This window comes from Procambarus clarkii, chromosome 24 (assembly GCF_040958095.1).
Source record: "Procambarus clarkii isolate CNS0578487 chromosome 24, FALCON_Pclarkii_2.0, whole genome shotgun sequence".
Taxonomy (NCBI): domain Eukaryota; kingdom Metazoa; phylum Arthropoda; class Malacostraca; order Decapoda; family Cambaridae; genus Procambarus; species Procambarus clarkii.
In genome coordinates, this window is record NC_091173.1 from 11,277,120 (window position 1) to 11,289,663 (window position 12,544).

Below are 12,544 nucleotides of genomic sequence, written 5' to 3' on the forward strand. Positions count from 1 at the left end.
CCTGGCTAGGAAGTTGTGACGTACAGCCGCGCAGCTAGAGAACACTTCCACTTTCTCTCTAGGGGTTCCTGGCAACACTTCCACTTTCTCTCTAGGGGTTCCTGGCAACACTTCCACTTTCTCTCTAGGGGTTCCTGGCAACACTTCCACTTTCTCTCTAGGGGTTCCTGGCAACACTTCCACTTTCTCTCTAGGGGTTCCTGGCAACACTTCCACTTTCTCTCTAGGGGTTCCTGGCAACACTTCCACTTTCTCTCTAGGGGTTCCTGGCAACACTTCCACTTTCTCTCTAGGGGTTCCTGGCAACACTTCCACTTTCTCTCTAGGGGTTCCTGGCAACACTTCCACTTTCTCTCTAGGGGTTCCTGGCAACACTTCCACTTTCTCTCTAGGGGTTCCTGGCAACACTTCCACTTTCTCTCTAGGGGTTCCTGGCTAGATGATGCCTTATGGCCTATATTACTATATGAAGTGATGATGGTCGAGACCATCACTTCATAGTAATTACTATATAATCATTTATGATGTAATCATTGGAATTAATTACTTCAAGGTAATTACTTAAATAATTACTATGGTAAGCTGATTGAGATGTTATGACTTGGGCAAAATTGCTAAGAGCTGCTGGCTTAGGCTCTATTGCTAGGAGCTGCTGGCTAAGGCTCTATTGGTAGGAGCTGCTGGCTTAGGCTCTATAGTTAGGAGCTGCTGGCTTAGGCTCTATTGCTAGGAGCTGCTGGCTTAGGCTCTATTGCTAGGAGCTGCTGGCTTAGGCTCTATTGCTAGGAGCTGCTGGCTTAGGCTCTATTGCTAGGAGCTGCTGGCTTAGGCTCTATTGCTAGGAGCTGCTGGCTTAGGCTCTATTGCTAGGAGCTGCTGGCTTAGGCTCTATTGCTAGGAGCTGCTGGCTTAAGCTCTATTGCTAGGAGCTGCTGGCTTAGGCTCTATTGCTAGGAGCTGCTGGCTTAGGCTCTATTGCTAGGAGCTGCTGGCTTAGACTCTATTGCTAGGAGCTGCTGGCTTAGGCTCTATTGCTAGGAGCTGCTGGTAGGCTCTATTGCTAGGAGCTGCTGGCTTAGGCTCTATTGCTAGGAGCTGCTGGCTTAGGCTCTATTGCTAGGAGCTGCTGGCTTAGGCTCTATTGCTAGGAGCTGCTGGCTTAGGCTCTATTGCTAGGAGCTGCTGGCTTAGGCTCTATTGCTAGGAGCTGCTGGCTTAGGCTCTATTGCTAGGAGCTGCTGGCTTAGGCTCTATTGCTAGGAGCTGCTGGATTAGGCTCTATTGCTAGGAGCTGCTGGCTTAGGCTCTATTGCTAGGAGCTGCTGGCTTAGGCTCTATTGCTAGGAGCTGCTGGCTTAGGCTCTATTGCTAAGAGCTGCTGGCTTAGGCTCTATTGTTAGGAGCTGCTGGCTTAGGCTCTATTGCTAGGAGCTGCTGGCTTAAGCTCTATTGCTAAGAGCTGCTGGCTTAGGCTCTATTGCTAGGAGCTGCTGGCTAAGGCTCTATTGGTAGGAGCTGGAGTAACATCAATTTTTCCCTAGAGTCATAATGACGTCTTAGCCAGCAGCTCCTAGCTGCTGGCTAAGACGTCATTATGACTCTAGGGAAAAATTGATGTTACTTTATTACTTTCTCTCTTTTATATATTTAGTAAATATACAAACCCATGTAAAGACTTGAATAAAACTTAATTGAATTCTTAATTATTTTAAGATGTTTCCACTGGAACAGAAGCACTTAAATTAAAAGAATACTGGCAAAGCATAACTAAAATAGATTGAGCTATTAACTTTCCTGGGACATTCCGACTTTACTTTATATTCAAGCTAATACAAAGCGGTTGAACTTTTGCGTATATATATTCTAAAGTACATAACTGAATGAAGGGAAATATAAATTTATTTTAACACCAGCAAATGTAAGATTAATTTTACTTTAAAAGTGATGAACCACTTAAAGAATTACCATATTTATTATAAGTAAATGACTTCCTTTACGTAAGAGAGAGAGACAACCCGTCAGACCTAAACTTCACATAAACCAAGCCGTCAATATTCACTCAGAAATATCACACCGATTATCCCCCTTAACAGGTCCTACAGGTCCAAGCCTCTCTTTCGCATGACTTTCACCATAAGCCTATCCCCCTTCTTTGTATAAACCCCACAGTTATGAGTATATTACTACACGCTAAACACACAACATAGTGGACATCTTCAAGAGGAAACTAAATGGTTTTCTTCAAGAAGTGCCGGACCAACCGGGCTGTGGCGGCTATGTGGGCCTGCGGGCCGCTCTAAGCAACAGCCTGTTTGATCAAACTGATGAGGCAAGCCTGGCCTCGGGCCGGGCTTGGGGGAGTAGAAGAACTCCCAGAACCCCATCAAGCAGGTATCATACAAATGAGCTGAGTCACTGGAGAAGATATGGACTTTGCACACTAAACACTGAAAGCTGACATTTACATGACCCAACGCTGTAAACCCAACACTAAAAATTCATCACTGGATTCACCCAGATTTAGAGGTACTACGATGACTGGAGAGTGTACTTAGGGCTACAGACATAGGACACCAGCCCTTCGTAGCTGGTGTATGTATCTATACCCTTCCGGTGCGGGTCCTGTATCTACTCATTTCTTGGATACAAGATGCCTCTGAATCCATAGGCCTAAAATCTCTCCCATTTCTCATTCTACGAAGTGGGAAATGCACCATGTGGTTTGCCTGTGGCAGATTTTGCTCAAGTCACGTGGGTGGTACCATCAAATTATCACCCCGAAATCATCTCAAGATAACCTCAAGATACATACAACTTCTCCCCCCAAGACTGGTGGCTTAGTGCCTAGAGCGGTACACGTCAGCACTCCTCTTGTCCTCGCTCGCTTGTTGACTCTCCACTTAGCTTCGTTAAACTGAGCATAATTCTCCCCTCTCCAGTATCTCGACTAGCAAAATATGTATTAACAAAATATATTTAATCCATCTACGGCTTTAAATCATTAATAGGAACTGCTGGTTAAGGTGTCATTGCTTGGTAGCTTTTATTTTTTACTTATACGTCGTATTTTTACCGGATTGGTAGATTCCGTATAAAACAAAATTAAATGTATTAGGTGGAAGGACGAGTTAGATCAATAAAAGAATATCCTTTATCATATTTAATTTTAATATATGCTCTCATTTATTTCATCTTTTCATTTTCATTCTCGAAATATCAGCAAATCTGTAGAGTTGAGAAATGACAAGATTGAAAGGCTTCCGAAATGAAGATTAATAATTGAAATTGATTTGCTGGTTGTTCAAACAAGTGGCGCAGACTCCGCTGACAGAGTGACTGATTAGTCTATATGATATTGAAATGTGCTTGACTGAAACGACTGAGGTTGATACTGCCTATGTTAAAATGATCAAGGTATTAATGTGCTAGGACATCACCACCATAGTTGAAATATGCTCGGACAGTGGTTCCCGACCTTTGGTTTGGAGAAACACTTAAAATATTTCGTAATCTTCTGGGGAAGATTACGGGAATCTTCCCTTAAACTCGGGGAACCCTTATACCTACCTGGCTGACATTAGGTTCGACAGGAGAAAATTATACAAATATACCTGTTCTTTTTTTTTAAAGACTTGGGTTAATGAATAATAAATTACCAACATTTACCTAACAATAAATATTATTTCCATTAAGCGTATTACAATAACAATAAATAGTATTTTCACTATTGCTATTTCTAATAGCAATAGTACTATTGAGAGACTATTTAATAAATAGTGTAGCAAAAGACATCCAATGCAAACATCCGAAAATAAAGGAAGGGAGGACATTTCGGTCCGTTGTGGAGCCTAATCAAGTTTATTATTATTAACATCTTTATTGACAAAATTAATTACAATTTTGCCTAATCTGAGGATTTTGATAGTCTTATTAAATTGAGGTTAATGCTAGTATTCACTGTCACGCAGGACAGAGGGTCATACATAAGACAATAGGCCTAAACTGTAGGCTGAAGCACATATATATCACGGTTACAATCAATGTTTTAATGTGTGGATATGTGAAAACAACTTTCTATTGTGCACTGCCACACAAGTGCAGGGATGGGTTCATAAGTGATACAGCTTAGAATATAAGTAGAAATTGTTCTTCATTCTTTAAAATGGACAAGCAAATTTTGGGTAAATTGTTAGGATGTCCTCCAGAACACCTGAGTCAATAAAATAGTTACACAGTTGGTGGTACAATAGGCCAGGAGGTCTAAAGTCCTTTACGGTTTCACATTCATCAATATAGTGTTCTAGTGAATGCATTAAAGGTTTATCACAGAGTTTACAATCTGAATATTCTGGTCAAGTCGTGATAATGTTTCAAGACGGACCAAAACGTCGACATTTTCCTTTTTTCGGCTGTGTGAGTTTGGTGTATAATTTTCAATCACGTTATTATGATTTACTATCAGTACAGCAGTCAATTAATACTTTAGTTGTGTACTGTAACGTTAACCTATGAAATGTTAAATGCTCCGAAAGAAACCAAACAGACGGTAGCGAGTGGTAGGCGGAGCGCCGGCAGCAACGGCCGTTACCGCCCCGGGAACCCCTGCTGCCGCTACAAGTCCCCGCCAGAAATTGAATTGAATCAACCCGTCTCCACCCAAGTAAAACGCTCCCTGCTTAAACAATAATTATCATGATGCAGTTATCCAACTAAACAAACCGTTCGAAGTACTTCAATATTTGATTAATAGGCCATGTTAAAATCTTGATAATTTAAATTTTTGGCTCCATTAACAGAGTCTGTCAATGCAGACTACTTATCACATGCCTCTGTATGACTAACCATCCTGTGTGATGGGGACTTTTTAGCATCACGTAGCTAGCTTTTTGACACACTGTACTCCCCTTCGTATAGTCTAGGGTAGCTGTACAAATGCAGATGTACCTAATGTATTAATAAAAAAAAATCCATTACAAAAAAAGTGGGAAGTGGTACCATATTTTTTCTCGCAAGCTGTTGTACATTCTTGCGGAAAGCCAGGGTATGCGTACACTCTCATGCCCTAATTAGGAATCACTGTACTAGTACAAAACAATCAAGGTTGAAATATGCTAGGCTATCTTAGCCAGATTGAAATTGACTTCATATTATTGCACAAGTTTTAGAAGGATGAGTACTGAATCTCATTTACACAACCATAAGCGAAACATAATCCTGGCCTAGGCTATTTGTCTAGGATTGAAACATGCTAGTCTGTATGTCCGAATGTGTAGAGTTCATAATTTGGATAAATGCAACTTGATCAGACCTGACCAGGCCTCCTGGTTGGCCTGAGCCCCAAACAGGAAGGAGGCTTTGTCAGAGATCGGGCCGCGTGGAGACTGATCCCCGGCACCAACATAAGGTAGACAAAAGGCAGGGGTGTTGAGATAAGGATACAGCTTGTCAGCACAGGTAATCTTATCTGGAAACTTGACATCATTAAATTTAAAGGAATGGCTTGCTGCTGAGCATTCTTGAACTTGTCCAGCTGTTAGTAAGTGCAGCTAGATGATGTAGTGCATATAATGAAGTCACTAGAACGTAATATATCCGTAGAATATATTGAAGTTGGGTCCGATCTCATCGTACGGGTTCAATACTTAATAATCACGGGTGATGCAGTAATTATAGCAGTTGGTGTAGCAGTTACACATGTTGGATGTGTATTAATTTGGATATATATATAGTCATACTGTCCCACTATACACACACACATACATATATATATATATATATATATATATATGCAAACAAGCCTGAATGGTCCCCAGGACTATATACAACTGAAAACTCACACCCCAGAAGTGACTCGAACCCATACTCCCACAACTGGTATGTACAGGGACGCCTTAATCCGCTTGACCATCACGACCGGACATAAGGAAGTGATAGCCGAGGCTATATGAACCACTTCCCCGCCGGCACTCGGATGGTAATCTTGGGCATAGCATTTTATCAAATCACCTCATTCTTTGGGGCACACGTGAGGAACACAAATGCAAACAAGCCTGAATGGTCCCCAGGACTATATACAACTGAAAACTCACACCCCAGAAGTGACTCGAACCCATACTCCCACAACTGGTATGTACAGGGACGCCTTAATCCGCTTGACCATCACGACCGGACATAAGGAAGTGATAGCCGAGGCTATATGAACCACTTCCCCGCCGGCACTCGGATGGTAATCTTGGGCATAGCATTTTATCAAATCACCTCATTCTTTGGGGCACACGTGAGGAACACAAATGCAAACAAGCCTGAATGGTCCCCAGGACTATATACAACTGAAAACTCACACCCCAGAAGTGACTCGAACCCATACTCCCACAACTGGTATGTACAGGGACGCCTTAATCCGCTTGACCATCACGACCGGACATAAGGAAGTGATAGCCGAGGCTATATGAACCACTTCCCCGCCGGCACTCGGATGGTAATCTTGGGCATAGCATTTTATCAAATCACCTCATTCTTTGGGGCACACGTGAGGAACACAAATGCAAACAAGCCTGAATGGTCCCCAGGACTATATACAACTGAAAACTCACACCCCAGAAGTGACTCGAACCCATACTCCCACAACTGGTATGTACAGGGACGCCTTAATCCGCTTGACCATCACGACCGGACATAAGGAAGTGATAGCCGAGGCTATATGAACCACTTCCCCGCCGGCACTCGGATGGTGTTCCTCACGTGTGCCCCAAAGAATGAGGTGATTTGATAAAATGCTATGCCCAAGATTACCATCCGAGTGCCGGCGGGGAAGTGGTTCATATAGCCTCGGCTATCACTTCCTTATGTCCGGTCGTGATGGTCAAGCGGATTAAGGCGTCCCTGTACATACCAGTTGTGGGAGTATGGGTTCGAGTCACTTCTGGGGTGTGAGTTTTCAGTTGTATATAGTCCTGGGGACCATTCAGGCTTGTTTGCATTTGTGTTCCTCACGTGTGCCCCAAAGAATGAGGTGATTTGATAAAATGCTATGCCCAAGATTACCATCCGAGTGCCGGCGGGGAAGTGGTTCATATAGCCTCGGCTATCACTTCCTTATGTCCGGTCGTGATGGTCAAGCGGATTAAGGCGTCCCTGTACATACCAGTTGTGGGAGTATGGGTTCGAGTCACTTCTGGGGTGTGAGTTTTCAGTTGTATATAGTCCTGGGGACCATTCAGGCTTGTTTGCATTTGTGTTCCTCACGTGTGCCCCAAAGAATGAGGTGATTTGATAAAATGCTATGCCCAAGATTACCATCCGAGTGCCGGCGGGGAAGTGGTTCATATAGCCTCGGCTATCACTTCCTTATGTCCGGTCGTGATGGTCAAGCGGATTAAGGCGTCCCTGTACATACCAGTTGTGGGAGTATGGGTTCGAGTCACTTCTGGGGTGTGAGTTTTCAGTTGTATATAGTCCTGGGGACCATTCAGGCTTGTTTGCATTTGTGTTCCTCACGTGTGCCCCAAAGAATGAGGTGATTTGATAAAATGCTATGCCCAAGATTACCATCCGAGTGCCGGCGGGGAAGTGGTTCATATAGCCTCGGCTATCACTTCCTTATGTCCGGTCGTGATGGTCAAGCGGATTAAGGCGTCCCTGTACATACCAGTTGTGGGAGTATGGGTTCGAGTCACTTCTGGGGTGTGAGTTTTCAGTTGTATATAGTCCTGGGGACCATTCAGGCTTGTTTGCATTTGTGTTCCTCACGTGTGCCCCAAAGAATGAGGTGATTTGATAAAATGCTATGCCCAAGATTACCATCCGAGTGCCGGCGGGGAAGTGGTTCATATAGCCTCGGCTATCACTTCCTTATGTCCGGTCGTGATGGTCAAGCGGATTAAGGCGTCCCTGTACATACCAGTTGTGGGAGTATGGGTTCGAGTCACTTCTGGGGTGTGAGTTTTCAGTTATATATATATATATATATATATATATATATATATATATATATATATATGTGTGTGTGTGTGTGTGTACCTAGTAGCCAGAACGCAGTTCTTGGCCTACTACGCAAGGCTCGATTTGCCTAATAAGCCAAGTTTTCCTGAATTTCAATATTTTTCTCATTTTTTTCTTATGAAATGATAAAGCTATCCATTTGATTATGTATGAGGTAATCTTTTTTAAATTTGAGTTAAAACTAACGTAGATATTTGACTGAACCTAACCAACCCTACCTAACCTAACCTATCTTAACCTAACCTAAACTAACATAACTAATTAAATAATTTATGTTCTTAATATAATATACGAATATTATTTAAAATTCACCAATTGGAAACAATTCATTGAAAATAAAGAAAATCACTCTTGGGTTCATACGAACCCTCGACATATATATATATATATATATATATGTTGTACCTAGTAGCCAGAACGCACTTCTCTGCCTACTATGCAAGGCCCGATTTGCCTAATAAGCCAAGTTTTCATGAATTATTTGTTTTTCGACTACCTAACCTACCTAACCTAACCTAACCTAACTTTTTCGGCTACCTAACCTAACCTAACCTATAAAGATAGGTTAGGTTAGGTTAGGTAGGGTTGGTTAGGTTTGGTCATATATCTACGTTAATTTTAACTCCAATAAAAAAATTATTTACCTCATACATAATGAAATGCGTAGCTTTATCATTTCATAAGAAAAAAATTTGAGAAAATATATTAATTCAGGAAAATTTGGCTTATTTGGCAAATCGGGCCTTGCATAGTAGGCTGAGAAATGCGTTCTGGCTCTAGGTACGACATATATATATATATATATATATATATATATATATATATATATATATATATATATATATATATATATATATATATATATTTTTAATTTTTTTTTTTATTTTTTTTTTAAAGTTTGTGAGGGTACCATATATATATATATATATATATATATATATATATATGTCGTACCTAGTAGCCAGAACTCACTTTTTGGCCTACTATTCAAGGTCCGATTTGCCTAATAAGCCAAGTTTTCCTGAATTAATATATTTTCTCTAATTTTTTTCTTATGAAATGATAAATCAACCCATTTCATTATGTATGAGGTCAATTTTTTTTTATTGGAGTTAAAATTAACGTAGATATATGACCGAACCTAACCAACCCTACCTAACCTAACCTAACCTATCTTTATAGGTTAGGTTTGGTTAGGTAGCCGAAAAAGTTAGGTTAGGTTAGGTTAGGTAGGTTAGGTAGTCGAAAAACAATTAATTCATGAAAACTTGGCTTATTAGGCAAATCGGGCCTTGCATAGTAGGCTGAGAAGTGCGTTCTGGCTACTAGGTACGACATATATATATATATATATATATATATATATATATGTCGTACCTAGTAGCCAGAACTCACTTCTCAGCCTACTATGCAAGGCCAAATTTGCCTAATAAGCCAAGTTTTCATGAATTAATTGTTTTTCGACTACCTAACCTACCTAACCTAACCTAACCTAACTTTTTTGGCTACCTAACCTAACCTAACCTATAAAGATAGGTTAGGTTAGGTTAGGTAGGGTTGGTTAGGTTCGGTCATATATCTACGTTAATTTTAACTCCAATAAAAAAAAATTGACCTCATATATAAAGAAATGGGTAGCTTTATCATTTCATAGGAAAAAAATTAGAGAAAATATATTAATTCAGGAAAACTTGGCTTATTAGGCAAATCGGGCCTTGCATAGTAGGCTGAGAAGTGCGTTCTGGCTACTAGGTACGACATATATATATATATATATATATATATATATATATATATATATATATATATATATATATATATATATATACAAATTAAACCACAGTGAACGGAAAAATATGTACTGTTCATAATGGTTTAATTTTCATTTTTTGGTTCTCACACATACATGCATTTAGATGCTATATATGTATGTACGTATTGTGTAGGGTACACTAGTTATTCTGTAAATGCTAATGCATGATTCAGGTTGCAACTGCTGCTGCTCACACTTCTGTTTTTTTTCCTCTGTACTATTGCTACTCTACTTCTACCTCTACTGCCCCTACACTCCTGCTACTACTAGGTCTACTTTATTACTGTAATGGGGCTCATAACTGCTAATGTGCCTGCTGCTGCTGCTGCTACTACTGGTGGTGGTGGTGGTGGTGCTGCTGCTGCTGCTACTGGTGGTGGTGGTGGTGGTGGTGCTGCTATTGCTGCTGCTGCTACTGCTGGTGGTGGTGGTGGTGCTGCTGCTGCTGCTACTGCTGGTGGTGGTGGTGGTGCTGCTGCTGGTGGTGGTGGTGCTGCTGCTGCTGCTGCTACTGCTGGTGGTGGTGGTGGTGGTGCTGCTGCTGCTGCTGCTGCTACTGCTGCTGATGGTGGTGGTGCTGCTGCTACTGCTGCTGATGGTGGTGGTGCTGCTGCTACTGCTGTTGTGGTGGTGGTGTTGCTGCTGCTGCTGCTGCTGGTTGTTTAATGTTAACCAACTGTCTGAGTGTATATAATATTGCTCGTGGACTGCTGCTACTTTACCCACCAGTTTGCTTGTGTGTGTTTTCCGTGGAGAATTTGCTTTTGTATATTTTCCCCGGAAAGTTTACCTGGGTATATATTCCCCAGAGAGTTTACCTGGGTATATATTCCCCAGAGAGTTTACCTGGGTATATATTCCCCAGAGAGTTTACCTGGGTATATATTCCCCAGAGAGTTGGCTGGGAATATATTCCCTAGAGAGTTTGCCTGGGTATATATTCCCCAGAGAGTTGGCTGGGAATATATTCCCTAGAGAGTTTGCCTGGGTATATATTCCCCAGAGAGTTTGCCTGGGTATATATTCCCCAAAGAGTTTGCTGGGAATATATTCCCTAGAGAGTTTGCTGGGAATATATTCCCTAGAGAGTTTGCTGGGAATACAGGTATATTCCCTAGAGAGTTTGCATGGGTTTATATTTCCCCGGAGAGTTTGCCTGGGAATATATTCCCTAGAGAGTTTGCCTTGGTATATATATATATATATATATATATATATATATATATATATATATATATATATATATATATATATATTCCCCAGAGAGTTTGACTAGGTATATTTTTACTGATGACGTGATAGACAGACTCTGCGCCTAGAAATTAAAACAGGGGCTCCGTGTGGGTATTTTTAGGTGGTGTGACGAGCGGTGTATTATGAGCCGTAACCCGCACAAGTGTAAACAAGGCCCCCAGATACTGGGCAGCGAGGGGTGAATATTGCCACGTTGGTGGGACGGCGTCTGGATGCTTAGCACGCCCGCGGGACGCGACCAGCATCACCGCCTAGCTGCGGGGCTCGCGTCCTGGTCAAGGTCAGTAGTTGGCCTTAGTTGTTGTGTTCAGCCTAACTGGCTTCCTGACCGCGACTATGGGAACGCATTACCTGCGTCCGCATTGACACGCTTTAGCGGAATTGTCAGCATGGACGCTATCAATACTGGCGTGCAAATTGGTGTGATATGGTGGTGTTAATGCACTTTAGTTTGGACGTTAACTCTGACTAGTGGCAGCAGTTGTGGTAGCAGCGGCAGTATTAGTAGTAGTAAGAGCAACAGCAATAGCAGCAGCAGCAGCAGCAGCAGCAGCAGCAGCAAGTTAAGCTACTGAAGTAGACAACAGAGCTAAGGAAATGGAGGCCTGGGAGGCAGCGGGAGGTATAAGTACTACTGTTATAAAAGCATATCATGGGCATAGCCTAAGGAGTTTTACTCCCATGACTTTATTAAATAAAGATGGATGGTTTTAATGTGTTGGGCGTGCGGGTGGCGTGGTTAGTACAAGAAGCTGCCGGCGCTCTCAATGAGTGTCACGGTGCCTTATTGCTAGGGCTGTGGCATAGATAACATAGCAACGTAAGCAGGAAGGAAACTACAGAAAGCCTGTTGACCCATACGAAGCAGCTCTGGGGCCAGATTTACGAAAGCACTTATGCAAGCACTTACGAACCTGTCCATCTTTTCTCAATCTTTGCCGGCTTTGTTTCCAATTATTAAACAGTTAATGAGCTCGGAAGCACCAGGAGGCTGTTTTTAACAATAACAACAGTTGAATGGGAAGTTTTCATGCTTGTAAACTGTTTAATAAATGTAACCAAAGCCGTCAAAGATTGAGGAAAGATGTATACGTTCGTAAGTGCTTTCGTGAATCTGGCCCCCGGTTTTTATCCACACAAACGCTCTTATACATGTCTAACCACGCTTGAAGCAATTCAACGATCCTACAATGGATCGCATGTGGATGATTGGCTTGTGTTGTGTTTGTTGTGTGCAGAGCTTGGTTTGGTGGGTTTGTTGCGTGTGCGGTGTTAGGTTTGGTGATTTGTTGCGTGTGCGGTGTTCGGTTTGGTGATTTGTTGCGTGTGCGGTGTTCGGTTTGGTGGGTTTGTTGCGTGTGCCGTGTTAGGTTTAGTGGGTTTGTTGCGTGTGTGGTGTTAGGTTTGGTGGGTTTGTTGCGTGTGCGGTGTTCGGTTTGGTGGGTTTGTTGCGTGTGCCGTGTTAGGTTTGGTGGG

At 42.1% G+C, this 12,544-nt stretch overlaps 1 protein-coding gene across 1 annotated transcript in view; it reads left to right on the top strand.

Annotated features, from left to right (window-relative positions):
- Nucleotides 1-12,544, top strand: part of LOC123761727 (receptor-type guanylate cyclase Gyc76C) — a 321,982-nt gene that overhangs the window by 29,498 nt on the left and 279,940 nt on the right.